We start from the raw sequence: 27,251 nt of genomic DNA, 5'->3' as shown, positions 1-27,251 counted from the left end.
CTTGTGGTATTGTAGGGGGATGAATGGATCTACTACAAATGTTTGACGAATTTGGACACTTAGGATAAGTTTATATTTACAATAAATACATCATTGCACATGTATTTATAGACTTTTAAGGAATTTTATACTCTTTATTATACTTTCCTCAGATTAATGATTGGGCCTATTGCTTTAATTTGAAAGGTACTTCTGAAAAGTATTTAGAGATTGATGAACATTGAGTTTATAATTTGCTTAAAAACAGCTTCATCCTATACTTTGATTTTTCCAGGCTTGTATACAGTATAAGCTTTCTCCAGTTTTTTGTTTTCCTCATTAGAGAATCTTTTTTTTTTTTTCTTTCTGAAACAGGGTCTCAATATGTACCTCTGGCTGACCTAAGTAGACCAGGCTGGCTCTAGATCCACCTGCCTCTGCCTCTCAAGTGTTAGCATTAAAGATGCGTGCTATACTGCACTTGTCAAGTTTTATGTGTCTTAAGAACTAGTTGTTCTCACATGACTATAGTTTAGACATTTTACATTTATTTAACATAAAAATCTTATTCTTTTCTAGAGTCTGTATTATAATTATTGAAAATATTTTAACATTTATAATTCTTTTAAATGATATAATGCCAAGTTCAAAGGGACAATAATTTTATTCCTGTATAACTTCTTTATCAGTTGTGTGCACGGTGAGTGCATATGTTTATTATTCTTTGTGAAACTTAACATTATGAAGAGTTTTTAAAATATGGACATGTAACTCAAAATTGCAGTTTTTGATGGCTGTAATATGTTATGCTTATTTACCTGATTCTTTGTTGAATGTTTAGGTTGTGTTTTTCTAACATATTTCTCCAATTGGTTACAATTTATCTTCAATTTTGTCTTTTGGACAAATTTCCAAAGATTATATTACTGAATAAGAAGTCTGAAAAACTTAATACTTATATACACTTTATATTTATTTACATAAGTATATTTAAATGTATATAGACATATTTACCTAAATAAGTATATTTATTATATATGTAGTATTTCATTTATTTATTTATTTTCATAAATACTTATGTAGTGCCAGAAAAGTAGAGTAACTCATTTTAGGTGACTTCAGGGTCTGTGCTCTTTTTGTAGCCCTACCTGTTTTGATGGTCTTGCCAAGTGGCTCTCTCAAATAAGGATCACGTCTGCTTTCAGTCAGTTTCAGTTCATCTGTCAGTATTGGATGATCTTTTTTTTAAACAGCCTATTTAATAGATAAAAATGATACATGCTTATTTCATAAAAGTACCTGATAAAGAAGATTAACTTTAAAATGTAAGTTAAGTATGTTCATTAGAAAAGCTTTCCTGGCCGGGCGGTGGTGGCGCACGCCTTTAATCCCAGCACTCCGGAGGCAGAGGCAGGTGGATCTTTGTGAGTTCGAGGCCAGCCTGGTCTACAGAGCGAGATCCAGGAAAGGCGCAAAGCTACACAGAGAAACTCTATCTCGAAAAATCAAAAAAAAAAAAAAAAGCTTTCCTGTGTGATAGTTATAATACATGCTGGCCAAATATAAAAGAGTGGAAATTGGCTAAGGCTACATAACATGGAGCTTTCTAGAATGAATTAATCTCCAGGGACTTACCATGTTGTTCATTAACTTTAAAAAATTTTTAGGAGAAATGCTTAATTATACAAAATATTATAGATAAAAAAGGTGTCTTTGTCAAGGTACTTTTAAAAATCTTATAGTTGTAAGCATAACAGTGCAGAGGGATTGAGATGTAAAAGTTTTCTTCATTACCTCATTTCAATTCCATTGCATGTAAAAGCCACTGCTTATCCCAACTGCCATTCTTGTTCTCATTTTTAACTACTATTAAAAATTTGTTAAGAAGTATTTGTTGTGTAGAAATCTAATTTTTAAACTTCTTTGTGTTTTCTTTTACTTTTTGGTGAAGCTGTGACTTCGTTGGAATTGTGAACATTCTTTTGAAGTATGGAGCCCAGTTAAATGAACTTCACTTGGCATACTGCCTCAAGTATGAGAAGTTTTCAATGTTTTGCTGCTTTTTAAAGAAAGTTTGCCTGTTGGCTCCTTGGAATCATACATCTGAATTTATAAGTTATGCAGTTAAAGCACAAACAAAATATAAAGAATGGCTGCCACATCTTCTGCTTGCTGGATTTGACCCATTGACTCTGCTGTGCAGCAGCTCTTGGTAAGAAATCTTTCTAGTAGGCTCTCCCTATTGGTAATGAGACTGCCTCAAACATGCCATCAGTTCTTTTATTATTATTATTAAGAATTTTTCTATTCATTTTACATACCAACCATAGATCCCCTCTCCTCCCTCCCCCTGCCCCTCAGCCTTCCCCCACAACCCATTCCCCATTCCCACCTCCAAGGTAAGGTCTCCCATGGGAAGTCAGCAGAGCCTGGTACATCAGTTGAGGCAGGTCCAAGCTCCTTCCCCCTGAACCAAGGCTGCACAAGGTGCCCCATCATAGGCACTGGGGTCCAAAAAGCCCGCTCATGCACCAGGGATCCATCCTGATCCCACTACCTGGGGGCCCCCTGTCCAGTTCAAGCTAAACAACTGTCTCACCTATCTGGAGGGCCTAGTCCAGTACCATGGGTGCTCCACAGGTATTGGTCCACAGTTCATGAGGTTCTACTAGTTTGGCTGGCCAACTCCGTATGTTTTCCCATCATGATCTCTATGTCCCTTGCCATTGAATCCCTCCTTTCTCTCATTGATTGGACTCCTGGAGCTTGGCATGGCGCCAGGCCATGAATCTCTTTATCTGCTTCCATCGGTTACTGGATGAAGGCTCTATGATGACAGGGTATTCACTAATTTGATTACTGGAGTAGGCCAGTTCAGGCACCCTCTCGACGATTGCTAGTAGTCTAAGGTGGGGTCATCCTTATGGATTCCTGGGAACTTCCCTAGCACCCTGTTTCTCCCTATTACCATGATGTCGTCACTTTTCATGGTATCTCTTCCTTACTCTCTCGTTCTGTCCATGTACCAGCTCAAACCTCCCATTCACTTATGTTCTCATCCCTCATCTATTGGTGAAATTATTATGGCCACTCCACGTAGCTAAAAGGATATTTATTTAATGGCGTAACTCACAAATTAAGGGATAGGTAGGTCGCAGGGTCTGCGGAAGGTGTATCACAATCCAGCTGTGTTCTCTGGAGCTCTGTTCGGTCCACCTCTACCGTTCAGGGTCCCGGCACAGAGAGAGTGCTCTCCCATCTAGCTCTCGGGTCTCCAAGTGCCTCCCCTGGCCCCGCCTTGTAGGCATGACAGTTGCCAGAGTCTCAATGGGGGTTGGAACTTCCAGATCCAAGCTGGAATGGCTACCCACTACACTCATCACTTGCCCTCATTACCCCCTTTTCCCCCCAGTTTGCTCATGTACATCTCATCTATTTCTCCTTCACTGGGTGATCTATGTGTCCCTCTTAGGGTCCTCCTTGTTCCTAGCTTCTCTGGAGCTTTGGGTTGTAGTCTGGTTATTCTTTCCTTTACATTTAGTATCCACTTATGAGTGAGTAAATACCATGTTTGTCCTTCTGAGTCTGGGTTACCTCACTAAGGATAATATTTTCTGGTTCCATTCATTTGCCTGAAAATTTCATGATATCGTTATTTTTTAACTGCTGAATAGTACTCCATTGTGTATATGTACCACATTTTCTTTATCCATTCTTCATTTGAGGGACATCTAGGTTGTATTTAGGTTCTGGCTATTACAAATAATGCTGCTATGAACAAAATTGAGAATGTGTCCTTGTGATATGATTGAGCATTCCTTGGGTATATGCCCAAGAGTGGTATAGCTGGGTCTTGAGGTAGATTGATTCCCAATTTTCTGAGAAACTGCCATACTGATTTCCACAGTGGTTGTACAAGTTTGTACTCCCACCAACAGTGGAGGAGTGTTTCCCTTGTTCTGCATCTTCCCCAACGTAAGCTGTCATCAGTGTTTTTGATCTTGGCCATTCTGACAGGTGTAAGATAGTATCTTAGATGTCATTTTAATTTGTGTTTCCCCGATGACTAAGGATGCTGAGCAGTTCCTTAAATGTCTTTTGGCCAATTGAGATTCTTCTGTTGAGAATTCTCTGTTTAGCTCTATGGCCCATTTTTAAATTGGATTGTTCAGTATTTTGATGTCTAGTTTCTTGAATTCTTTGTATATTTTGCATCAGCCCTCTGTCAGATGTGGGGTTGGTGAAGATGTTTTCCCATTCTGTAGGCTGTCATTTTGTCTTGTTGACCATATCCTTGCCCTACAAAAGCTTCTCAGTTTCAGCGGTCCCATTTATTAATTATTGCTCTCAGTGTCTGTGCTACTGTTGTTATATTTAGGAAATGGTCTCTTGTGCCAATGCATTCAAGACTATTTTCTATGTTCTCTTCCATCAAGTTTAGTGTACCTGGATTTATGTGGGGTCTTTGATCCACTTGAACTTGAGTTTTGTGCATGACAGATTTGGATCTATTTGCAATCTTCTACATGTTGCCATCCAGTTATGCCAGCACCATTTGTTGAAGATGCTTTCTTTTTCCCTTGTACAATTTTGGCTTCTTTGTCAAAAATCAGGTGTACATAGGTGTGCGGATTAATGTCAGGGTCTTCATTTTTATTCTGTTGGTGCACATGTCGGTTTTTATGCCAGTACCAAGCTGTTTTTTATTACTACAGCTCTATGGTAGAGCTTGAGGGTAGGGATGGTGATGCCTTCAGAGGTTGCTTTATTGTACAGGATTATTTTAGCTATCCTGGGTTTTTTGTTTTTCCATATGAAGTTGAGTATTGTTCTTTCTAGGTCTGTGAAGCATTGTGTTGGGATTTTGATGGGGATTGCACTGAATTTGTAGATTGGTTTTGGTAAGATTGACATTTTTTACTATGTTAATCCTACCTATCCATAAGCATGGGAGATCTTTCCACTTTCCATTTTCTGATACCTTCTTCAATTTCTTTTTTCAGAGACTTAAAGTTCTTGTCATACAGGTCTTTCACTTGCTTAGTTAGAGTAAGCCCAAGTTATTTTATATTACTTGTGGCTTATATTATTATATTATTATAAAGGGTATTGTTTCTCTGATTTCTTTCTCAGCCCATTTATCAGTTGTATATAGGAGGGCCACTGATTTTTTTGAGTTGATATTGTATCCTGCCACATTACTGAAGTTGTTTATCAACTGTAGGAGTTCCCTAGTGGAATTTTTGGGGTCACTTATGTATACTATAATATCATCTGCAAATAGTGAAAATTTGACTTCTTCCGTTCCAATTTCTATTCCCTTGATCTCCTTTTGTTGTCTTATTGCTCTAGCTAGAACTTCAAGTACTGTATTGAATAAATATGGGGAGAGTGGACAACCTTGTCTTGTTCCTGATTTTAGTGGAATAGCTTTGAGTTTCTCTCCATTTAATTTGATGATGGCTGTCGGCTTGCTGTAAATTTCCCTCATTATGTTTAGGTATATTTCTTGTATTCCTGATCTTTTTAGGGCTTTTATCATGGAGGGGTGTTGGATTTTGTCAAAGGCTTTTTCAGTATCTAATGAGATGATCATGTGGTTTTTTTTCTTTCAGTTTGTTTATATGGTGTATTTCATTGACAGATTTTTGTATGTTGAACCTTCCTTGCATCCCTATGATGAAGCCTTCTTGGTCATGGTGAATAATGTTTTTGATGTGTTCTTGGCTTCAATTTGCCAATATTTTATGGCATCAATGTTCATGAGGGAGATTGGTCTGTAATTCTCTTTCTTTGTTGCATCTTTGTGTAGTTTGGGTATCAGGGTAATTGTAGCTTCATAAAGAGTTTGGTAGTGTTCTTTCTGTTTCTATTGTGTGGAACAATTTGAAGAGTATTGGTATGAGTTCTTCTTTGAAAATCTGGTAGAATTCTGTACTGAAACCATCTTGTCCTGGAATTTTTTTGGTTGGGAGACTTTTAATGACTGTTTCTATTTCCTTAGGGAATGTTGGTCTATGTAAATAGTTTATCTGGTCTTGATTTAACTTTGGTATGTGGTACCTGTCCTGAAAGTTGTCCATTTCTTTCAGATTTTCCAATTTTGTGGAGTACAGGTTTTTGAAGTATGACCTGATGATTCTCTGGATTTCCTTGTTGTCTGTTTTTATGTCTCTCTTTTCCTTTCTGATTTTGTGAATTCGGATGCTCTCTCTTTGCCTTTTGGATAATTTGAATAAGGGCTTGTCTATCTTGTTGATTTTCTCAAAGAACCCACTTTTTGTTTCATTGATTCTTTCTATTGTTCCTTTTGTGTCTATTTTATTGATTTTAGCCCTCAATTTGATTATTTCCTGGCGTCGATTCATCCTGGGTGAGTTTGCTTCTTTTTGTTCTAGGTGTGCTGTTAATTTCTTAGTATGAGATTTCTCCATCTTCTTTATGTGGGCATTTAGAGCTATGGATTTTCCTTTCATAGTATCCCATAAGTTTGGGTGTGTTGTACATTCATTTTCATTGATTTCTAGGAAATCTATAGTTTCTTTCTTTATTTCTTCCTTGACCCATTGATGATTCAGTTGGGCATTATTCAGTTTCCATGTGATTCTAGGCTTTCTGTAACTTTTGTTGTTGAAATCTAACTTTAAGCCTTGGTAGTCCAATAAAATACAGGAGGTTATTCCAGTTTTTTTGTATCTGTTGAGATTTGCTTTGTGACCGCGCTTGTGGTCAGTTTTAGAGAAGTTTCCATGGGGTGCTGAGAAGAAGGTATATTCTTTTGTGTTAGGTGGAATGTTTTGTAGAGATCTATTAAGTCCTTTTGAGTCATATTTCTGTTAGTTCCCTTATTACTCTGTTAAATTTCTGTCTGGCAGACTTGTCCATTGGTGAGAAGGGGTGTTGAAGTCTTCCACTACTACTGTGTGGGATTTGATGTGGGATTTAAGCTTTAGTAATGTTTCTTTTACAAATGTGGGTGCCCTTGTATTTGGTGCATAAATGTTCAGAATTGAGACTTCATCTGGTGTATTTTCTCTGTGATAAATACGTAATGTCCTTCCTGATGTCTTTTGATTGATTGTAGTTTAAAGTCTATTCTATTAGATATTAGTATAGCTACACCAGCTTGCTTCTTAAGTCCTGTAGATTAGACTTTTTCCCAGCCTTTTACTCTGAAGTAGTATCTGTCTTTGAAGTTGAAGAGAAAGATGGATCCTGTTTTCATGTCCTTTCTGTGTCTTTTTATGGGCAAATTGAGACCATTGATATTAATGCATATTAATGACAAGTGATTGTAATTTTTGTTATTTTTTGGTGGTAGTGTTGTATGTTTCCCTTCTTTGGTGTTGTTGGTGTGGGATTATCTTTTTGTTTTGTTTTGTTTTTGTTTTTTCGAGACAGGGTTTCTCTGTGTAGCTTTGGAGCCTTTTCTGGATCTCACTTTGTTGACCAGGCTGGACTCGAACTCACAAATATTTGCCTGTCCCTGCTTCCCAAGTGCTGGGATTAAACGTGTGCACCACCACTGCCCAGCAAAATCTTTTTTTTTTTTTTTTGTTTCTTTTTCTTTTTGGTTTTTTGAAACAGGGTTTCTCTGTGTTGTTTGGGTGCCTGTACTGGATATCTCTGTAGTCCAGGATGGCCTTCAACTCACAGAGATGTGCCTGGCTCTGCCTCCAAGTGCTTGGATTAAAGGCGTGCACCACCACTGCCTGGCAGTGTGGCTTTATCTATTCCCTGTGTTTTCATTGGTATATCTAACTTCCTTAGGTTTTATTTTTTCTTCTAGTACTTTCTGTAGGTCTAGATTTGGGGATAGATATTGTTTAAACCTGGTTTTATCATGGGATATTTTGTTTATTCCTATGCCGATTGAGAGTTTTGCTGGGTATAATAGTCTGGGTTGGCATCCATGTGTCTGCACAGCGTCTGTCCAGAACCTTCTGGCTTTCAGAGTCTCCATATGAAGTCAGGTGGTATTCTCATGGGTCTGCCTTTATATGTTACTTGGCCTTTTTCCTTTGTAACTCTTAACATTTTTTCCCTTTATTCTGTATGTTTAGTGATTTGATTATTATTATGTGGCAAGGGAACTTTTTTTTTTTGATCCAGTCTATTTAGTGTTCTGTAAGCTTCTTGTGTCTTCATGGGCATTTCCTTCTTTAGGTTGGGAAAATTTTCTTATTTGAATTTGGTTAATATATTTCTGTGCCTTTGAGTTGGTCACCTTCTTCTTCTTCTCCTCCTCCTCCTCCTCTCTATTATTCTTAGGTTTGGTCTTTTCATGGTGTCCCAAATTTCCTGGATGTTTATGTTATGGCTTTTTTTGGCTGTAATGTTTTCTTTGACTGACAAATCTATTTCTTCTATCGTGTCTTCAGTGTCAGAGATTCTTTCTTCCATCTTTTGCATTCTGTTGGTTATACTTGATTCTGTAGGTCCTGTTGACTCAGATTTTCCATTTCTAGCATTCTCTCAGTTGGTGTCTCCTTCATTGTCTCTATTTCAGTTTTCAAGTCTTGAACTGTTCCCTTCTTGGCTTGCTTTCAGGGATTTATTGATTTCTTCCAATTTTTTTGTCTTTTCCTTAATTTCTTTAAGGGGATTTTTTATTTCCTCTTTAAAGACCTCTATTAAAGTCATTTTAAGGTTGATTTCTTCTCCTTCTGCATTGGTATGTTCAGGTCTTGCTGATGTGGAACCACTAGGTTCTGATGGTGCCATTATTATCTTTATGTTGTTGACTGTATTTTTGCACTGGTGTCTACCTATCTCTTCCTCCACTCGGTACAAGTGTGTGTTTGATGGAGCCGAGCTGCTCTTGGTCTAATCTGGGCTCTTGGTTCAATCGGTGCTTATGGACTCTGTCTCAGGGAGCAGCTCTTAGTCCAATAATCTGAGAACTCTTTCTCAGAGCAGCTGCAATCTTGGATGGCAGGTTTTGGGAGCAGTGAGGCTTGTGGGTTACAGGGTTTGATGGGGGACCTGTCTGCAGGAGAGCTGTCTGTTGGCCACTTAGTCCAGTTGGTGCTGGTGGGCTCTCACCATCAGTTCTTGAGATCTCTACCTTAGGAAGAGGGTAGGTGTGTGCGTGTGCATATGTGTATACCATTCTAGGTGCATTGTGTGAGAGAATTGACCACATAGCTATGCTGGGCTGAATGAATTAAGGGCTACAAACAGTCAAATTGATCTTAAAAGCACAGAGTTCTATAAGAAGTGACAGCAAATGTTTAAGAGAGGTATAGCTTACATGGTACTTTCCCAAGAGACTGTTTTTTTCTACTCTTGGCCATTTTTTTTTTCCTTTTTTTTGGTTTTTCCAGACAGGGTTTCTTTCTTTTTTTTTTTTTTTTTTTTTTTTTTTTTTTTTTTTTTTTTTTTTTGTTTATCGAGACAGGGTTTCTCTGTAGCTTGCGCCTTTCCTGGAACTCACTTGGTAGCCCAGACTGGCCTCGAACTCACAGAGATCTGCCTGCCTCTGCCTCCCGGAGTTCTGGGATTAAAGGCGTGCACCACCACCGCCCGGCTCAGACAGGGTTTCTCTGTGTAGCTTTGCGCCTTTCCACTAACTCACTCTGTAGCCCAGGCGGGCCTTGAACTCTCAGAGATCTACCTGCCTCTGCCTTCCGAGTACTGGGATTAAAGGCGTGCACCACCACCGCCCAGCTCTTGGCCATTTGTTGTGCCCCTCTGTGTATTGTGGAGACAAGAGTCTTAGTAACCTGTACTAGTCTTGACCTTGCAGTCCTCCTGTGTTAACTTCCTGAGTGCTGGGATTACAGGCATGTACTGCCATGCTTAACTTTCTTATGCCTCTCTTAATATATCTGTGGCAGTATATTTCTGCCCTATAGCAGCTTGTCTTCTAAAATTTGTCTCCCTTACTAAATGGTTTTTGAAGTATATGAAGCTTTAACTTAGTTCTAGTTGTTTCTCAATTAGTCAGATATAAGAGATTGTATGAATGTTGAGTCAGGATTCTGTGATGACAAGATTGTTTCTACCCACTTCTAGCCTTAGCAAATGTTGTTATCTGCGATAGATACCTGTGGTATACCCTGGTATATACCTTGGGCCTGATAAGTCAAGTGAGAAAATAGAACCAAAGTCTCCAGTTGAATAGAGAACATGTTATTTTGCAGAATTTTAGGGAAACATCTATTAGCCTTGCAAGGATCAATTTCAGATATTAAACTAAAGTCATCAGGTTTGACAGCATTTTTCCCTGCTGAACAATCTCTCTGAGGAACATTCCCTATATGTAAGTTAGGTTTGCATTTCTGTGGACTCTGCTTTCTACCCATGGCCTCTCTTTATGTGAAGAATGAGCCTTTATTTGATAGTGTATCCTGGCATCTCACATTCTCATTATCTCTACCTAGAATTTAGGAATTTTCACCAAGCTTTATGCTTAGGACTGTTATCTCTTTCTGACACTCTGCTGATCATGCTACTTGTGAAGAGAGACTGCTCCCTGGTCAGTGGTTTGGGGAGTAAAGTCAATGCAAAGTGAGGTAAACTTTCTGATCCCAGTTTCCTAATAATAGATTGAATCCTTGATTGTACTCTCAACAGATTATTAAGAAATTCATATTTGCCTGTCAAATGCTCATAGTTGCCATTCTTTTTATTGTTTTATATTAATTTGTATAAAACTATTTTTAAGGTAATTGAATGAAATATAAAGATTACTGACAATTCATTGGGAATCTCCAATTTCAAATTTTGCATGTTTGTCATAACAACTCTCCTTCTCCACAAGCATTTTAGTGAGATATATAATACTTGTGAGTGCCATTTATATCTAGTAATTAACAAAGTTTTGTACATGCCACTAATGTCCTATTATATTTCACAATTAGCTCTCCTCTGGGGCTAGCTAGCAACAGATCTCCTTCACTATTCTAGGAGTCACCTTCTGACTGTGCTTTTTTTTTTTTTCAGGTGTACTATTTATTTTCAATAAAAGCATCTCTTAAGAAGAAATACATTCAAAATCTTAAGTTAGTAGCTTTGCACGGTTAAACAGTCAATATGGAATATTCTGGTGGAATATTAATGCATCAATGAGCTGTTATCCTGAAAATTATTGCCATTTGTTGTTCTGTACCACATATTTTAGATGCCTCCAAAGTGATTCCATTTGAGATTTTGGGACCAGCCTGATGGGATTAGCTGGAAGTTTCTTCCTTAGAGCAGTGTCTTTGGAGTAACAGCAAAAGGAGGTTTTGCTTCACATTTTACTTTAAATGGCCATAGCTTTTCTCAGTTCTGCCTTCACATCTTGCTTCCTCTGTGTCTGGCTGGCGACTCCTCTGACTGTGCTTTGAATCTGACAGAACACGTTGGATAGCTGTAGACAGCCCTGACAGTTTGTTTCCCTTTATCCTGAACCCCAGGTGGTGCCTGTCTTCAGGACCTCCACTTTTTCCTCAGTCACATTGTTAATGTTCTTCGCTTAAAACCATTAACTGTCTGCATCTGAATAGCCCAGTACTTTCATCCTTCATATCCTGGAGTTTCCAGGGTGTCTTGTGTGACTTCCAAATCTCTGTTCTTAATCATTTTGCTTTAACTTCTTCATACATCCACAGAAATGAAATAGTTCTGTTATTTAAAGTTAGAAACTTTCGTCCATTGCCAAACCTGGGAATTTATGCCAACTTTTCTTGTTACTTCTTACTCATAAATTAGAAAAACCTATGGGAGAAAAAAGTAAATGTTGCCTGTTGTCCTTTGTTCTCTAGCCAACTAGAGAGTGAATGAGTGTAGTTCCAATATTTTGAAAGATATACTATCTTTTCCCAGTTCAGATAGTGTCCTTACCCCATGTATAAGTAGCTGAGAATTTTTGTGGAAATAAATCCTTGGATGTGTACTCCATTTATTCAGTTTGTTTAAATAGTAAAGTGTTAAGAACCAAGTAAACGATCAAATTATTTAGTTTAGCATTCTTGATTGAGAATGCCAGTTCATATATGTTACTACTAAAGAGTATAATGGAAAAATTCACTTTAGAAATGAAAATTCTTTTTTTTTTTTAAGATTTATTTATTATGTATACAGTTTTTCTCCCTGCATGTGTACTTGCTGGCCAGAAGAGGGCACCAGATCTCATTATGGGTGGTTGTGAGCCACCATGCGGTTGCTGGGAATCTCAGGACCTCTTGAAGAGCAGTCAGTGCTATTAACTACTTGAGCCATCTCTCCAGCCCCTAGAAATGAAAATTCTTAACGTAGTCACATTTTGTTCATTAATCTTTTTTTGAAAGGGTAAAGCCAGTGTTTATATTGAATATGATGTGTTTTGCCTTCTTTGATTAAGTTTATATTCAAAAAACTGTTGCAGGAAAAAGTCTCCCATAAAGATTCTGATACATCCAAGCACATTTTGGTTGTTTATTAATATCACATATAAGTGTGTTACTTGTCTTAAGTACTCTTTTTTTTTTTAAAAAGGAATATACATGGTTTTATTGGAATATATATTGAGTTTTTTTAAATTTTATTTTATTTTACAATACCATTCAGTTCTACATATCAGCCACGGGTTCCTCTATTCTCCCCCCTCCCACACCCTCCCCTTACCCACAGCCTACCCCTCATTCCCACCTCCTCCAGGGCAAATCCTCCCCAAAAAACTGCGATCAACCTGATAGACTCAGTCCAGGCAGGTCCAGTCCCTTCCTCCCAGCCTGAGCCAAGTGTCCCTGCATAAGCTCCAGGTTTCAAACAGCCAACTCATGCAATGAGCACAGGACTTGGTCCCACTGCCTATTTGCCTCCCAAACTGATCAAGCCAATCACTGTCACACCTATTCAGAGGGCTTGATCTAGCTGGGGGCCCCTCAGCCTTTAGTTCATAGTTCATGTGTTTCCATTCATTTGGGTATTTTTTTCAATAATTGAGTAAAACCAAAATTTATTATAAGCCACAGTCGTCCTAGGGACCTCCATGCTATATATATAGCCTCTTATGGTTCTATGGGTTGTGGTCTGATTGTTCTTTATTTTATATCTAGAATCCACCAATGAGTGAGTACATACCATGACTATCTTTCTGGGTTTGGGTTACCTCACTCAGGATGATTTTTTTCTAGTTCCATCCATTTGCCTGCAAATTTCATGCTTTCATTGTTTTTCTCTGCTGAGTAGTACTCCATTGTGTATATGTACCACATTTTTTCCATCCATTCTTCCATTGATGGGCATCTAGGTTGTTTCCAGGTTCTGGCTATTACAAATAGTGCTGCTATGAACATAGCTGAGCATGTATCTTTATGGTATGAATCTGCATTCCTTGGGTATATGCCCAAGAGTGGGATGGCTGGGTCTTGAGGTAGTTCGATTCCTAATTTTCTGAGAAACCGCCATACTGATTTCCACAGTGGTTGTACAAGTTTACATTCCTACCAACAGTGGAGGAGTGTTCCCTTTGCTCCACATCCTCTCCAACACTGGCTGTCATTGGTGTTTTTGATCATAGCCATTCTGACAGGTGTAAGGTGGTATGTCAGAGTCGTTTTGATTTGCATTTCTTTGATGATTAAGGATGTTGAGCATTTCTTTAAATGTCTTTCAGCCATTTGTAGTTCTTGTTTTGTGAATTCTCTGTTTAGCTCTTTAGCCCATTTTTAATTGGACTGTTCAGTATTTTGATGTCTAGTTTCTTGAGTTCTTTATATACTGTGGAGATCAATCCTCTGTCAGATGTGGGGTTGGTGAAGATCTTTTCCCATTCTGTTGGCTGTCTTTTTGTCTTATTGACTGTGTCTTTTGCCCTGCAAAAGCTTCTCAGTTTCGAGAGGTCCCATTTATTAACTGTTGTGCTCAGGGTCTGTGCTGTTGGTGTTTTATTTAGGAAATGGTCTCCGGTGCCAATGCGTTCAAGAGTGCTTCCTACTTTCTTTTCTATTAAGTTTAGTGTAACTGGATTTATGTTCAGGTCTTTGATCCACTTGGACTTGAGTTTTGTGCATGGTGACAGATATGGATCTATTTGTAATCTTTTACATATTGACATCCAGTTATGCCAGCACCATCTGTTGAAGATACTTTCTTTTTTTCCATTGTATAGTTTTGGCTCCTTTGTCAAAAACCATGTGTTCATATGTGCATGGATTAATGTCAGGGTCTTCAATTCAATTCCATTGGTCCGTATGTCGCTTTTTATATCAGTACCAAGCTGTTTTTATTACTATAGCTCTATAGTAGAGTTTGAGGTCAGGGATGGTGATGCCTCCAGAGGTTGCTTTATTATACAGGATTCTTTTAGCTATCCTGGGTCTTTTGTTTTTCCATATGAAGTTGAGTATTTTTCTTTCCAAGTCTGTGAAGAATTGTGTTGGGATTTTGATGGGAATTGCATTGAATCTGTAGATTGCTTTTGGTAAGATTTCCATTTTTACTATGTTAATCCTACCTATCCATGAGCATGGTAGATCCTTCCATTTTCTGATACCTTCTTCAATTTCTTTCTTTAGAGATTTAAAGTTCTTGTCAAAAAGGTCCTTCACTTGTTTAGTTGTGTTATCCCAAGGTATTTTATATTATTTGTGGCTATTGTAAAGGGTGATGTTTCTCTGACTTCTTTCTCAGCCCTTTTATCATTTGTGTATAGGAGGGCTACTGATTTTTTTGAGTTGATCTTGTATCTTGCCACTTTACTGAAGGAGTTTATCAGCTGTAGGAGTTCCCTGGTAGAGTTTTTTGGGTCACTTATGTATACTATCATATCATCTGCAAATAGTGAAAGTTTGACTTCTTCCTTGCCAATTTGTATCCCTTTGATCTCCTTATGTTGTCTTATTGCTCTAGCTCGAACTTCTAGTACTATATTGAATAAATATGGGGAGAGTGGACAGCCTTGTCTTGTTCCTGAATTTAGTGGTATTGCTTTGAGTTTCTCTCCATTTAATTTGATGTTTGCTGTTGGCTTGCTATAAATTGCTTTTATTATGTTTAGAAATATTCCTTGTATCCCTGATCTTCCTAAGACCTTTACCATGAAGGGGTGTTGGATTTTGTCAAAGGCTTTTTCAGCATCTAAGGAGATGATCATGTGGTTTTTTTCTTTTAGTTTGTTTATATGGTGTATTACATTGACTGATTTTCGTATGTTGAACCATCCTTGCATCCCTGGGATGAATCCTACTTGGTCGTGATGGATGATTGTTTTGATGTATTCTTGGATTCGGTTTGCCAATATTTCATTGAGTATTTTTGCATCAATGTTCATGAGGGAGATTGGTCTGTAGTTCTCTTTCTTTGTTGCATCTTTGTGTGGTTTGGGTATCAGGGTAATTGTAGCCTCATAAAAAGAGTTTGGTAGTGTTCCTTCTGTTTCTATTGTGTGGAACACTTTGAAGAGTATTGGTATTAGTTCTTCTTTGAAAGTCTGGTAGAATTCTGCACTGAAACCATCTGGTCCTGGGCTTTTTTTTGCTTGGGGGACTTTTGATGACTGTTTCTATTTCTTTAGGGGTTATTGGTCTATTTAAATGATTTATCTGGTCTTGATTTAATTTTGGTATGTGGTTTTTATCCAGAAAATTGCCCATTTCTTCCTGGTTTTCCATTTTTGTGGAGTACAGGTTTTTGAAGTATGATCTGTTGATTCTCTGGATTTCCTCATTGTCTGTTGTTATGTCTCCCTTTTCATTTCTGATTTTGTGAATTTGGGTGCTCTCTCTTTGCCTTTTGGTTAATTTGGCTAGGGGTTTGTCTATCTTGTTGATTTTTTTCAAAGAACCAACTCTTTGTTTCTTTGATTTTTTTGTATTGTTCTCTTGTTTTCTATTTCGTTGATTTCAGCCCTCAATTTGATTATTTCCTGGCGTCTATTTTTCCTGGGTGAGTTTGTTTCTTTTTGTTCTAGAGCTTTCAGTTGTGCTGTTAATTCATTGATATGGGATTGCTCCATCTTCTTTATGTGTGCATTTAGCTATGAATTTTCCTCTTAGCACTGCTTTCATAGTGTCCCATAAGTTTGGGTATGTTGTACTTTCATTTTCATTGAATTCTAGGAAATCTTTAATTTCTTTCTTTATTTCTTCCTTGACCCATTGATGTTTCAGGTGGGCATTATTCAGTTTCCATGAGTTTGTGGGTTTTCTATAATTTTTGTTGTTGTTGAGGTCTAACTTTAAGGCATGGTGGTCCGATAAGATACAGGAGGTTATTCCAATTTTTTTGTATCTGTTGAGATTTGTTTTGTGGCCAAGCATGTGTTCAATTTTTGAGAAGGTTCCATGGGGTGCTGAGAAGAAGATATATTCTTTTGTGTTAAGTGGAATGTTCTGTAGATATCTATTAGGTCCATTTGAGTCATAACATCTGTTAGGTCCTTTATTTCTTTGTTAAGTTTCAGTCTGGTAGATCTGTCATTTGGTGGGAGTGGTGTGTTAAAATCTCCCACTACTAATGTGTGGGGTTTGATGTGCGTTTTAAACTTAAGTAGTGTTTCTTTTATGAATGTGGGTGCTTTTGTATTTGGAGCATAAATGTTTAGAATTGAGGCTTCATCTTGTTGGATTTTTCCCGTGATAAATATGTAATGTCCATCCTGATCTCTTTTGATTGATTTTAGTTTGAAGTCTATTTTATTAGGTATTAGGATATCTACACCAGCTTGTTTCTTAGGTCCATTTGCTTGGAAAGCCTTTTCCCAGCCCTTTACTCAGAGGTAGTGTCTGTCTTTGAAGTTAAGGTGTATTTGTTATATGCAGCATATGGATGTGTCCTGTTTTCTTATCCATTCTGTTAGCCTGTGTCTTTTTATAGGTGAGTTGAGACCATTGATATTGATGGATATTAATGACCAGTAATTGTTAATTCCTGTTATTCTTTGTGGTTGTGTTGTGTTGTCCTTCTGTGGTGTATGTTGGAGTGGGATTATCTATTGCTTGATCTTTCATGGATGTGTTTAGCTTCTTTGGGTTGGATTTTCCCCTCTAGTGCTTTCTGTAGGGCTGGGTTTGTGGACAGGTATTGATTAAATCTGGTTTTATCCTGGAATATTTTGTTTACTCCGTCTATGGTGAATGAGAGTTTTGTTGAGTATAATAGTCTGGGTTGGCATCCGTGGTCTCTTAGTGTCTGCATGAGATTTGTCCATGATCTTCCAGCTTTCATAGTCTCTATTGAGTAGTCTGGTGTTATTCTGATGGGTTTGCCTTTATATGTTACTTGTTCTTTTTCCTTTGCGGCTCTTAATATTTTTTCTTTGTTCTGTGTGTTTAGTGTTTTGATTATTATGTGGCGAGGGGACTTTTTTTTTGGATCCAGCCTATTCAGTGTTCTGTAAGCTTCTTGTATCTTAATAGGTATTTCTTTCTTTAGGTTAGGAAAGTTTTCTTCTATGATTTTGTTGAATATATTTTCTGTGCCTTTGAGTTGGTATTCTTCTCCTTCTTCTATCCCTATTATTCTTAGGTTTGGTCTTTTCATGGTGTCCCAAATTTCCTGGACGTTTTGTGTTATGACTTTTTTGTCTTTCGTGTTTTCTTTGACTGACGAATCTATTTTCTCTGTTGTGTCTTCAGTGTCAGAGATTCTCTGTTCCATCTCTTGCAATTGGTTGGTTATGCTTGTTTCTGTAGTTCCTGTTCGTTTAGTCAGGATTTCTATTTCCAGCATTCCCTCAGCATGTGTTTTCTTTATTGTCTCAAATTCATTTTTCAGATCTTGGAATGTTTCTTTCATCTGTTTAATTGCTTTTTCTTGGCTTTCTTTGATTTCTTCACATTTTTTTTTTTTCGTTTTTTCTTCCATTTCTTTAAGGGAGTTTTTTTTATTTCCTCTTTAATGGAGTTTTTCATTACCTCTTTAAGGGATTTTTTTTTATTTCCTCTTTAAGGGAATGTTTTATTTCTTCTTTAAGGGCCTCTATCATCTTCTTAAAGTCGTTTTTAGGGTTGATTTCTTCTGTTTCTTCTGTCTTGGTATGTTCAGGTCTTGCAGGTATAGAATCACTAGGTTATGATGTTGCCATATAGGTCTTTATGTTGTTACCTGTATTTTTGCACTGGCGTCTACTCATCTCTTCCTCTGCTTGGTGCAGGTGGTGTCTGTGTCTTAGAGTGCCTCCCTTGTTCTAATTTTTAGTCTTGGTTCAGTAGGAGTTCTTGGTTAAATTGGTGCTATTGGGCTGTTTCTTCAGGGGCAGATGATCTCAGTCGGTGAAGTATATACTTACGATTCTGGTGATCTGGTTTGGTGGCTGGGCAGTACCTTCTTCTGTGTTCCCAGGTCACGTTTTGTTCATTTGTCAACTCCTCAGCTGATCTTGTTTCTTCAGACTTCAAACTGTAGGGATCTGAATCCTGTCCCGGATGGATTTCAGTTGTTTAGTTTCGCAGGATCAGCAGCTGGGCCCTGGTTTGTCCTCAGACGGAGTGTTCAGATTTGTTCTGGTTCCGTCCCACGGAGATTGCTTCTTCCTCGGTGTTGGGGTTAGAGGCGTCCCTGTTCCAAGCTGCATCTGCTTGTCTCCGTCGCCGGGCCTGTCTACCTCTGCGGTCTGCCACCGGGCCTGTATTTCCCTGTCAGCTGCCGCTGGGTCTGTTTGTCTTTGCGGGCTGCTGCCAGGCCTGTATGTCTCTGCCAGCTGCCGCCGCGGGCCTACCTACCTCTGCTTGTCACTGCCGCCGGCCCATCTACCTCTGCGGCCGCCACCTGGCTTGTATGTCTCTTCCGGCTGCTGCCAGGCCTGTATGTCCCTGTAGGCTGCCGCTGCCGGGCCCGTCTACCTCTGCGGGCCGCCGCCACGGGCCTACCTGAGTCAGCTTGTCTCTGCCGCGTGGCCTGTCTACCTCTGTGGGCCGCCGCTGGGCCTGTATGCCTCTGCCGGCTGCTACCATGCCTGAATGTCCCTATCGGCTCCCGCCACCGGGCCTGTCTACCGCCGCTGGGCCCGTCTACCTCTGTGGGCCGCCGCCGGGCCTGATTGTCCCTGTCGGCTGCTGCCACTGGGCCTGTCTACCTTAAGTACTCTTAAAAATATATCTGTCTGAATAATTAATTGCCTGTTGCAATATTATCTACAGAGTCAAGCAGTTTCCCAACAATGAATATAAGACTAAGTCCCTCCCTCCATCCATATTTTAATGTGAGAATTGTAGAAGGTCAATGCCATCTTCACATTCTGTTGATGGACTGTCACTGGCTTATGATCACACAACTGCTCTGTAGAGTGTGATGGTCAATGTAGGCAATAAAAATGCAATTTTAGTGGTGTTATAAGTATTGTGAAATAAAATCACCATTGTATTAATTAAAGCTGTGCACAGATTTACTTGTGTGTGTTCAGATAACCGAAAATGACTTTGTATTGGGTCATAGTGAGACCTAAAGCACATTAAGGTAGAAAAATTAAAACCTTTAAAACAGAAATAAGGAACCAAATTCATGTAACCTTTGTTTAAGTTCTCAAATACCAAGGAGAGTCTTTATCTTAAAGAGTCTATTTTGTCATTTTATTTATTTCCCTAGAAACCTTCATTTTACTCAGAACTGAAAACTAAAATGTTTTTTTCAAGACAACTGTTTTGCTGTTTTCAGTTTCTCCTTATACGTTTACATATCAAAGAATTAAGAATTTGAAAAGTGAGGTGACTCAGCCCTTGCCTACAAGCCTGAAGACTTGGGACCTACATGATAAGGAGAGAGCCCACTTCCCCAAATTATACACAGACACACAGGCACACATTTTTTTAAATTGGAAAGCAATTTTTGTACTCTAATCAGTCATTTCAAATATACTTTCAAATACAGAAAACAAGTTGTTTTTGAGATCTGTTTCTATATGTGTGTTTGTGTGTGCGTGGTATGTATGTTAATTAGTGTGCAGGTGTTTCTGGAGGTAAGAGGACAACCACCCCTTTTCTCAATATGCTTTTTGAGGAACCCACAACTGAACTTCTAGCCTCTTGTTGTTTTCCTTTCTTTAGTTGCTCCCTATGGATGTCTGCAGAAATTGAGCTTGAAAAGAATTTGTTTTGTAGTAATTGGATGAGAAAAAGAAATAAAAGGACATGACTGCTCCTAAGGAGTTGAGGTTTTTATTACAGATAGAAGGGAGAGCAGAAGCAGAGGCAGTCATTTGGGAGAGTCTAGAGTGGATTGACAAGCTGACTGAACCAAGCCATGTAAGAGTGGGGAGGAGAGAGAGAGGGAGGAAGAGTGGGGAACCAGGAGCTAAGAGGCCAATGTAGCAAAATGACTGGGTTACATAGGGTAGAGAACCTAGGGGAAGGGACCCAGCCTAGTCACTGGGCTGGAGAGCTTAGGGTAGGTGAAGGGTATACCAGCCAGGATGTTTCCTTAACTTGCAATGTTGAGAGAGGGTGGCCAGACAGTTTGCTTTGATATGTTAAATAGGCACCTTGGTTAGCCATTTGTCTGGTTTGAGATCTAACAGTAATGAAGTAGACCTGTTTTTCTTTGAAGGGTATGAGGCTGTCTAGTTGAGCTTAGACAAGTAATTTTTGTTAGGACTTTGAATTCTCTTAAAGTTTTGACTGAATTTCATGTGTATAATGATATGAGATCTCTTGGAAGATACAATACTGAAGTTTTCATGTTCTGTTGATATTAAGTATTTAATACATTGTAGACTTTTACAAGTGTGTGTAGATGTAACCAACCATCTTATTAAATAAGAAACACAGAAACAATGTAAAAGAGAAAGCCAAGAGGTCAGAGCTCAGAGCTAAAATCTCACCTTTCCTCCTGCTGTGTCCCAGCTTCCCGAAAAGAGAGCTATTTCCTGTGTGTAAGTCGTTTTTCTAGTCATTCTGCCTTCTCATTGGTTGTAAACCCAAACATGTGACTGCCTCGTCACTGTCTGAATGTACAGCCCCCTAGGTCTTAAAGGCATATATCTCCAATGCTGGCTGTATCCCTGAACACACAGAGATCTATGGGATTAAAGGCGTGTGCCACCACCGCCACACTCTGTCTATGGCTTTAATAGCTCTGACCCCCGGGCAACTTTATTTATTAACATACAATCAAAATCACATTTCAGTACAATTAGAATACTACCACAAGTGTGTTTATTATATTATTGAATATTATTTTTATAAAATATCTGCAGAAATAGCTAAGTTATGAATTATGTAAGAGAGCTAGGACTTAAAGAATTTAGACATTTAAGTAGCAGAGGTGTTATAGAAATCCGGATTTACTTTAATCCAGTGTTCATGAGTTTCCAAGTATTTCTAACACTTTGAGAAGCCTCATGTGGACAGGTTGGTAGGGAATCCTGTGTTGTTTTGAAAGAAGAAAGGAAGAACTGTTAGTGTAGAACTCATATTTCCATTCTTAAAGCTGACTGTAGTCACCCTGTAGGACTGAATCTATAATGTGGAAAGTTCGTACAATCCCTGGGAATGGTATGGGGCGGTTGGAGCTAGAGCGTGGGGGAGCCATCTCCCTTGTATACTCAGCTTAGTGGTGAGTGGAGATATTTGAGCTTTATCCTTTCTGTATCATTCTGCGTCTATAGGGATGGTCAGACTACGTTTGGCTTGAGAGCTTAGTTGGGAGGAGGTAATGGCAAGTTCACCCAAGGCACTAGTGCTTTTTCCAATTTGAAAGAAAGTTCTTGCTCTTCAATAGGGTAGAAATTCCTCATGAGGCCTCTTAAACAGAGTCTGTTCCATTTCTAGGAATACTGTCTACTAAAATTGCCCTAGTTTTATGTATACTTTGTGTTGTCTTATTTTTGCCCATCTTCATCATTAGGTTCTTGTAAAAATAGGAGTGAGATATTTGCTTCTAGTACTAGCCCTTGACTATATTAATATTTTACTTTTGATGGCCTGTTAACATGTTGTTGATACAGGGTTGATTCAGTCAGCGATGACATCCTTGTTTTTACTTTGGAATTTTCTAATTGGAAGAGACTTCCACCAGCTGTTGAAAAGATGCTCTCTGTTCGTGCAAACTCCTCTGGGGCTCTTCAGCAACATATGGGTAAGAAAGTACAGATTCAATCACACTGCTACTCTTCCTTCTTTTGGTTCTCTTACTATGATGGAATTTTTTGTGGACTTGTTTGAGAACATATAATAAATTAGGCATAATTTGCATTTCTTATATGTGGAAAGGATGGGGAAAGAAAGGATAGTAATTTTCTCTGAGAATTGTGTCTTTCTGTCCATAAGTTTAGCCTACAGATATTATGGAGAGCAGCCTGTTAACTGTTTTTACTTAGTGATATCATTTTTCCTTTCCTAAAGATATATAAGAAAATATTTAGTTTATATTCAAAAGAATGCTGAACTTAATTTTTCTTTAAAATTTTTGTAGATTTGTGTTCTCTCTGTAACATTTATCATCTCTAAAAAGGAAATATTAACATCTTTTATTGGCACCTGTCTCTACTGATAATATATCACCCTATTGGTACACTCTGTGAGCTGGGCCAAAATTCTGTGAATCGAGTGTTTTGTTGTTGCCTTTTTAAAGAGAGAGTCTTCCTCTGTAGCCAGGGCTGACCTAAAACTCTTGGTCTTCCTGCCTCAACTTTCCGTGTTAAGTTAGCTAAAATAAAGAATACTCAGTGGGAGATTTTATGTAAAAAAGCCAAGTTAAACATAATATATGCAAAGTATTCCTACATACTTACTCAAATTTATTTAATTTTGGCTATATGTTATAAGTGAGGTATGTTTTTAAGTTAGGAGAATTGTTGTTTCATGTGTATTTTTACATAAAATGGTACTTTCTCCAAAAACAGTTTGAATAGATTTTTAACAAATGAACTTGTGTGTGTGTGTGTGTGTGTGTGTGTGTGTGTGTGTGTGTGCGCGTAAATGTCTTCTAATTTCTTAGAAAATCACATTTCAGTAAATTTTCTCTATTTAAACAGCCAGAGGAAAATATGCTCTTGAATTTAGGTATACTCAGACTATGATAAAAGTTTCTGTTGAAGAGTTTTCTGTTTGGCATTTCTAAGCCTTCTAGTTTAGAATTTCCTTAATGATAATTTTGGAAAGTTCTCCTGCATGTAATTATCAATGTTGGTATTTGCATATACTTTTTATTAATTATGTATTTGTATCATCCAAAAACAAATACTTTTTCAGAACAGATAGAAGGTGGGACAATGGATTTGGGAACAAAAAATTCAAAAGAGAAGTGCATATGCCAGATGGGAAAATTATTTCAGCGCATATAAAAATATGTTTCTTCTGAAGGCCTTACCATATGGCAAGTGTGTCTAGATCAGTGATTCTCAACCTGTAATGTGTAATTTTACTTACAAATCCTTGTATTCTTTCTGTTTTCTAGTTAGTAGTAGTTCTAATAGCTTGGAGAATGTTATTTTCTAAGAGAATGACTCAGAGCCTCATAGTTGTTTGCTATTCATCTCATAGACAGTAGTGGTGTGTCAGTGGTGTTTGAGGATTTTGCCCCCTATTTGCAAACAGGTTTTGATTGTTGTAGCTAATGAGGTACCATTGCTATCTAGGTGGTAATATATTCAATTCCAGGGCCATGTATAGTGGCTCATACCTATTATCTCTGCATTCTGCTGAGCCGAGAAGATTACAAATTCAAAGGCTAGCTTGAACTATATAGTGAGGCCAGCCTGTGGCTACATAGTGATACAGTTTCAAAAACCACAAACAAGATAATACTTGAGACCTTTGTTACTTTGTGGTGTGTTGAGGGCAACCATTGTTTATTTTATGCATTGAAAAGCTTGTTAATTATCTTAAGAAATAACATATATGCAGTGGCATATGCCATTAATCCCAGCACTCAGGAGGAAGAGTCAGGTGGATCTTTGAGTTGAAGGCCGTCTACTGAGTAAGTTCCAGGACAGCCAAGGCTACACAGGAAAACTCTGGAGAGAGAGAGAGAGAGAGAGAGAGAGAGAGAGAGAGAGAGAGAGAGAGAGAGAGAGAGAGAGAGAAGAGGGAAGAGAGAGAATATGAATGGAGGTGTACATGGTGGTGTGGTACATGCCTCAAATCCCAGCTCTCAGGTACTGTTATGAGGATCCCATCAGAGATGATTATCCAGACATAGTTTATAGCCAATTGAAAGTCTTTGTTCTAGCTGGCTTGGACTACACTCAGGTATTCTGGACCTAAGCATGTCTCTGAGCATTCAGACCAAGGAACTTTTAAAGGCAAAAACCATGTCCTCGTATCTTGCGGCATCTTGATCTTAGGTTCCTAGAATAGAGCTATTCCTAAAATAGTTAACCTATTCTAGTTCCTAGAATTGGGTACTTTCCCATGGATTCTCCATCAAGGAGCTCAAAATTCTAGTTAAGCCTAAAATGACCTCAGCAAGAGCACAAGATGGAGGAATCTCTGCACTGTCTTGTGCTGCTCCATTTCCTATTGGTTCTATGAACATGAGACACATCATTGACTCATGCTGTTCTAGGGGATCACATTTGGTCTTAAGGACCCACAACTTAGTTGGCCATGCAGTTGAGGATGCAGAGTCCCATCACTAGCTTGCTCAGATAAGACTCAATGACCATAATAATGCTGACAGTAAGGTAGTTAGCCACGGGATCCAAGTAATTAGAGACTAATACTAATTATCTCATCTATGTCTCCTTTCCTTCTTTTGAGTTTTTCTCTGACTATGGCCTCTGCAAGGGGGTGGGGCACCACAGCATGGGTGGGTGGCCTGCTATAGCCTGTGGGAACTCATGTATTGCCTTGGGGGCAGTGAATTAACAAACAGAATACTTCAGGACAACTTACTCCCTCCTTCCATTTTAGTAGTTTTTCTAACAAACAGAACTGACGGAAACACAGACACACAGGGAGACACATTAATATAGAAAGACAACATACTAAAAACTATGGGTGGCCACCACACATTTAGTTGCATCCAACCTCTCTTCTTATGTCCTAACCAGATAGTGCCTCTTACAGACAAAATTTACCTCCAGGGGTGTTCAGATCAGATGACTCTTATCTTTTTATTCTTCTGAGTGGTGGCATCAGGGATTCCCCTGGAATGCTTATCAAAATTGGGCAGAAAGGATTTTCTTGGAGTCCTGATCATGTCAGGGTGCATACCTTTTCAGTTGGTACACTCTTGCCTGCTCCTAGGGATCCTGGGGCCCCTAAGTGTCTGAGTCCAGTTTCTGGGGATCTTGTTGTGTCTACAAAATGCTTTGGGGAGCTCTACAGAGATGAAGCCAGCTGGGACTACACTCAGGTATTCTGAACCAAGGGGCTTTTATAATCAAAAAAAAAAAAAAATCTTGGCTCCTTAGCAGTTTAACAGAAGCTAAGGTAAGCCATTATTTGTGGGTGGGGGTTCTGAGCAGGCAAACATTGACTTTGGGTTCCTAGAATAAAGTTGGATAATTTTCCATGGGTTTCTCCATCAAGGAGATCAAATTCCAGTTAAACCTGAAATAGCCTCAATAAGAGTACAAGAAGGAGGAATGTCTGCACTGCTTTGCCCTATCACAGTAGCTAAGGGAGAGGAGTTGAGGCTTGGATTATATACGGAAACCCTGTATCAAAAATGGAGGGCGGGGGGAGGAGAGCTTGGGTTCATCAGTAGCAGAGCTGTTGCCAGGCATGTTTGCAACTCTGGTTTCAACTCTCAGCACCACAAAACAAACCTGTAAAAAAACAAAAAGAAGTGAGTTCTTGGTCATGAAGATGAATTGTGTTTGTTTGTGTTAATAAAAAAATACTGTATTCTAGTCTCTTGAATCTTTTTGAGGTTGTAGAGGTAATAAATAATTGTCAGTTCTTTGTATCATACAGCATTCTTTTCCTTTTTATCTAAAAGTTTTGCATGTTATATATTTTGATAATGTTTTTCTCATCCAATTGCTGTTAGATCTTCCCTACCTCTCTACCCACTGAGCTTCAGATTTACTCTCTCTCCCTAACTTCTCCCTTTCTTTCCAAAAAAATGAAAATCAAAACAACCAATATCACAAAAATTAACATCAACACTATTGCGCCAGTATATCTTACAGGTAGGGCACTGTTGTAGGATTTATAGATTGGTGGTATTGGTGATTATTTTTCATCTCCATTACTGTGCATAATAAGTGGATCTTGTGAATTTTTGAGGCCTGCCTGAACTACATAATGAGTTCTCAGCCAGTCAGGGTTCATTGTGAGACCCTGTTTGAAAACTAAAACAAAACAACTTGCTGCACCAGATGGATACCTGTGTGACTGTAGCACATACAGAAATTTTAAATATAACTTAATTTAAAATTTTTGAGATAGATTCTTACTATATAGCCTAGTCTGGCCTTGATTTATAATACCACCTTTGCTTCACAAGTTCTGGGACTATAGAGCTGTGTGCTGAAAAGCTTGGTTTACACTTCTGTTGATTTAAGGGAAAGAAGACATTTTCACTCAGTGAGAAAGTAACTGCTTTATGGGAAAAAAAATCTTATGTGGAAATGATTTTGAAAATAGACACTGATATTGTATGATTTTCTTGACAAAAACTTCCATTGATACATGGGGAAGTTTTCTGGCTGTCAAATGCATTTAATAAAAATTTAATTAGCTTTAAAGTAATTGATATTTGGAAGAACAGAAGTATGCCAGACAAATTTTAATGGCTTCTTTTTTTTTTTTTTTTTTTTGGCCAAGCATGGTGGTCCATGCCTGTAGTCTCAGCATTTAGGAGTCACAGACAGGAGGATCACCACAAGTTTAAGGATAGCCTGGACAAAAATAGCTTGGACTAATGAGTATAGGCAATATGGACGACAATTTTCCCTTTTTGTTTCCAGAGTTATTGGGTATTATTTAATCTGAGAGATAGTTCAACTGTATATTTTGATTGGAGGCAGGACTTTTAACTAAGAGATATTCCTCTGACAGAGGGTAAGACACCCAAATTTTGCTAGGTAACTGTTAAATCTGTGACTCATCAGAAAAGGTGTCATGGTTTTCAGTTTATGCAAAAGATCTTGTTCCAGTCACTTCTCTGTTGTTAAATAACTTTTGAGCTATCTCTAGCACCTGGGACCAATTTTTAATCGAGTGTTGCAGCTTTGGAGGAACATTGTCCTGACTGCTCCGGGAGTCAGGCTGTACCTTGAGCTTCTAGGACACTTCTGGCAGCTGGAGCTGCAATGGGACAGCTCAGCTCTGGAGGGAAAGGTATCCTAACTATTCGGGGAGTCAGGTGTGGTGGGGGATGGTCTCCTCACAGGATATACCATTCCTGCTCCTCTCCTGGAGAGCTGCTATAGCTGAGCTTTGCTCAGCCCCCACTTAAGAGGGCTTCCCAGCAGA

General features: G+C 38.5%; 1 long non-coding RNA gene across 1 annotated transcript in view; it reads left to right on the top strand.

Moving 5' to 3' along the window:
* The first annotated feature begins 1,913 nt into the window (after nucleotides 1-1,913).
* The window catches only part of LOC143267581 (uncharacterized), a 58,914-nt gene continuing 33,576 nt past the window's right edge, over nucleotides 1,914-27,251 (top strand). The window contains exons 1-2 of the long non-coding RNA XR_013042858.1: nucleotides 1,914-2,191; nucleotides 21,830-21,960. This is a non-coding gene — a long non-coding RNA (uncharacterized LOC143267581). The remainder of the gene's footprint in view (nucleotides 2,192-21,829; nucleotides 21,961-27,251) is intronic.

Source organism: Peromyscus maniculatus, chromosome 10 (assembly GCF_049852395.1).
Source record: "Peromyscus maniculatus bairdii isolate BWxNUB_F1_BW_parent chromosome 10, HU_Pman_BW_mat_3.1, whole genome shotgun sequence".
NCBI classification, from domain to species: domain Eukaryota; kingdom Metazoa; phylum Chordata; class Mammalia; order Rodentia; family Cricetidae; genus Peromyscus; species Peromyscus maniculatus.
Note: the sequence above shows the minus strand (reverse complement) of the source record. Positions and strands in the feature narration are given on the sequence as shown.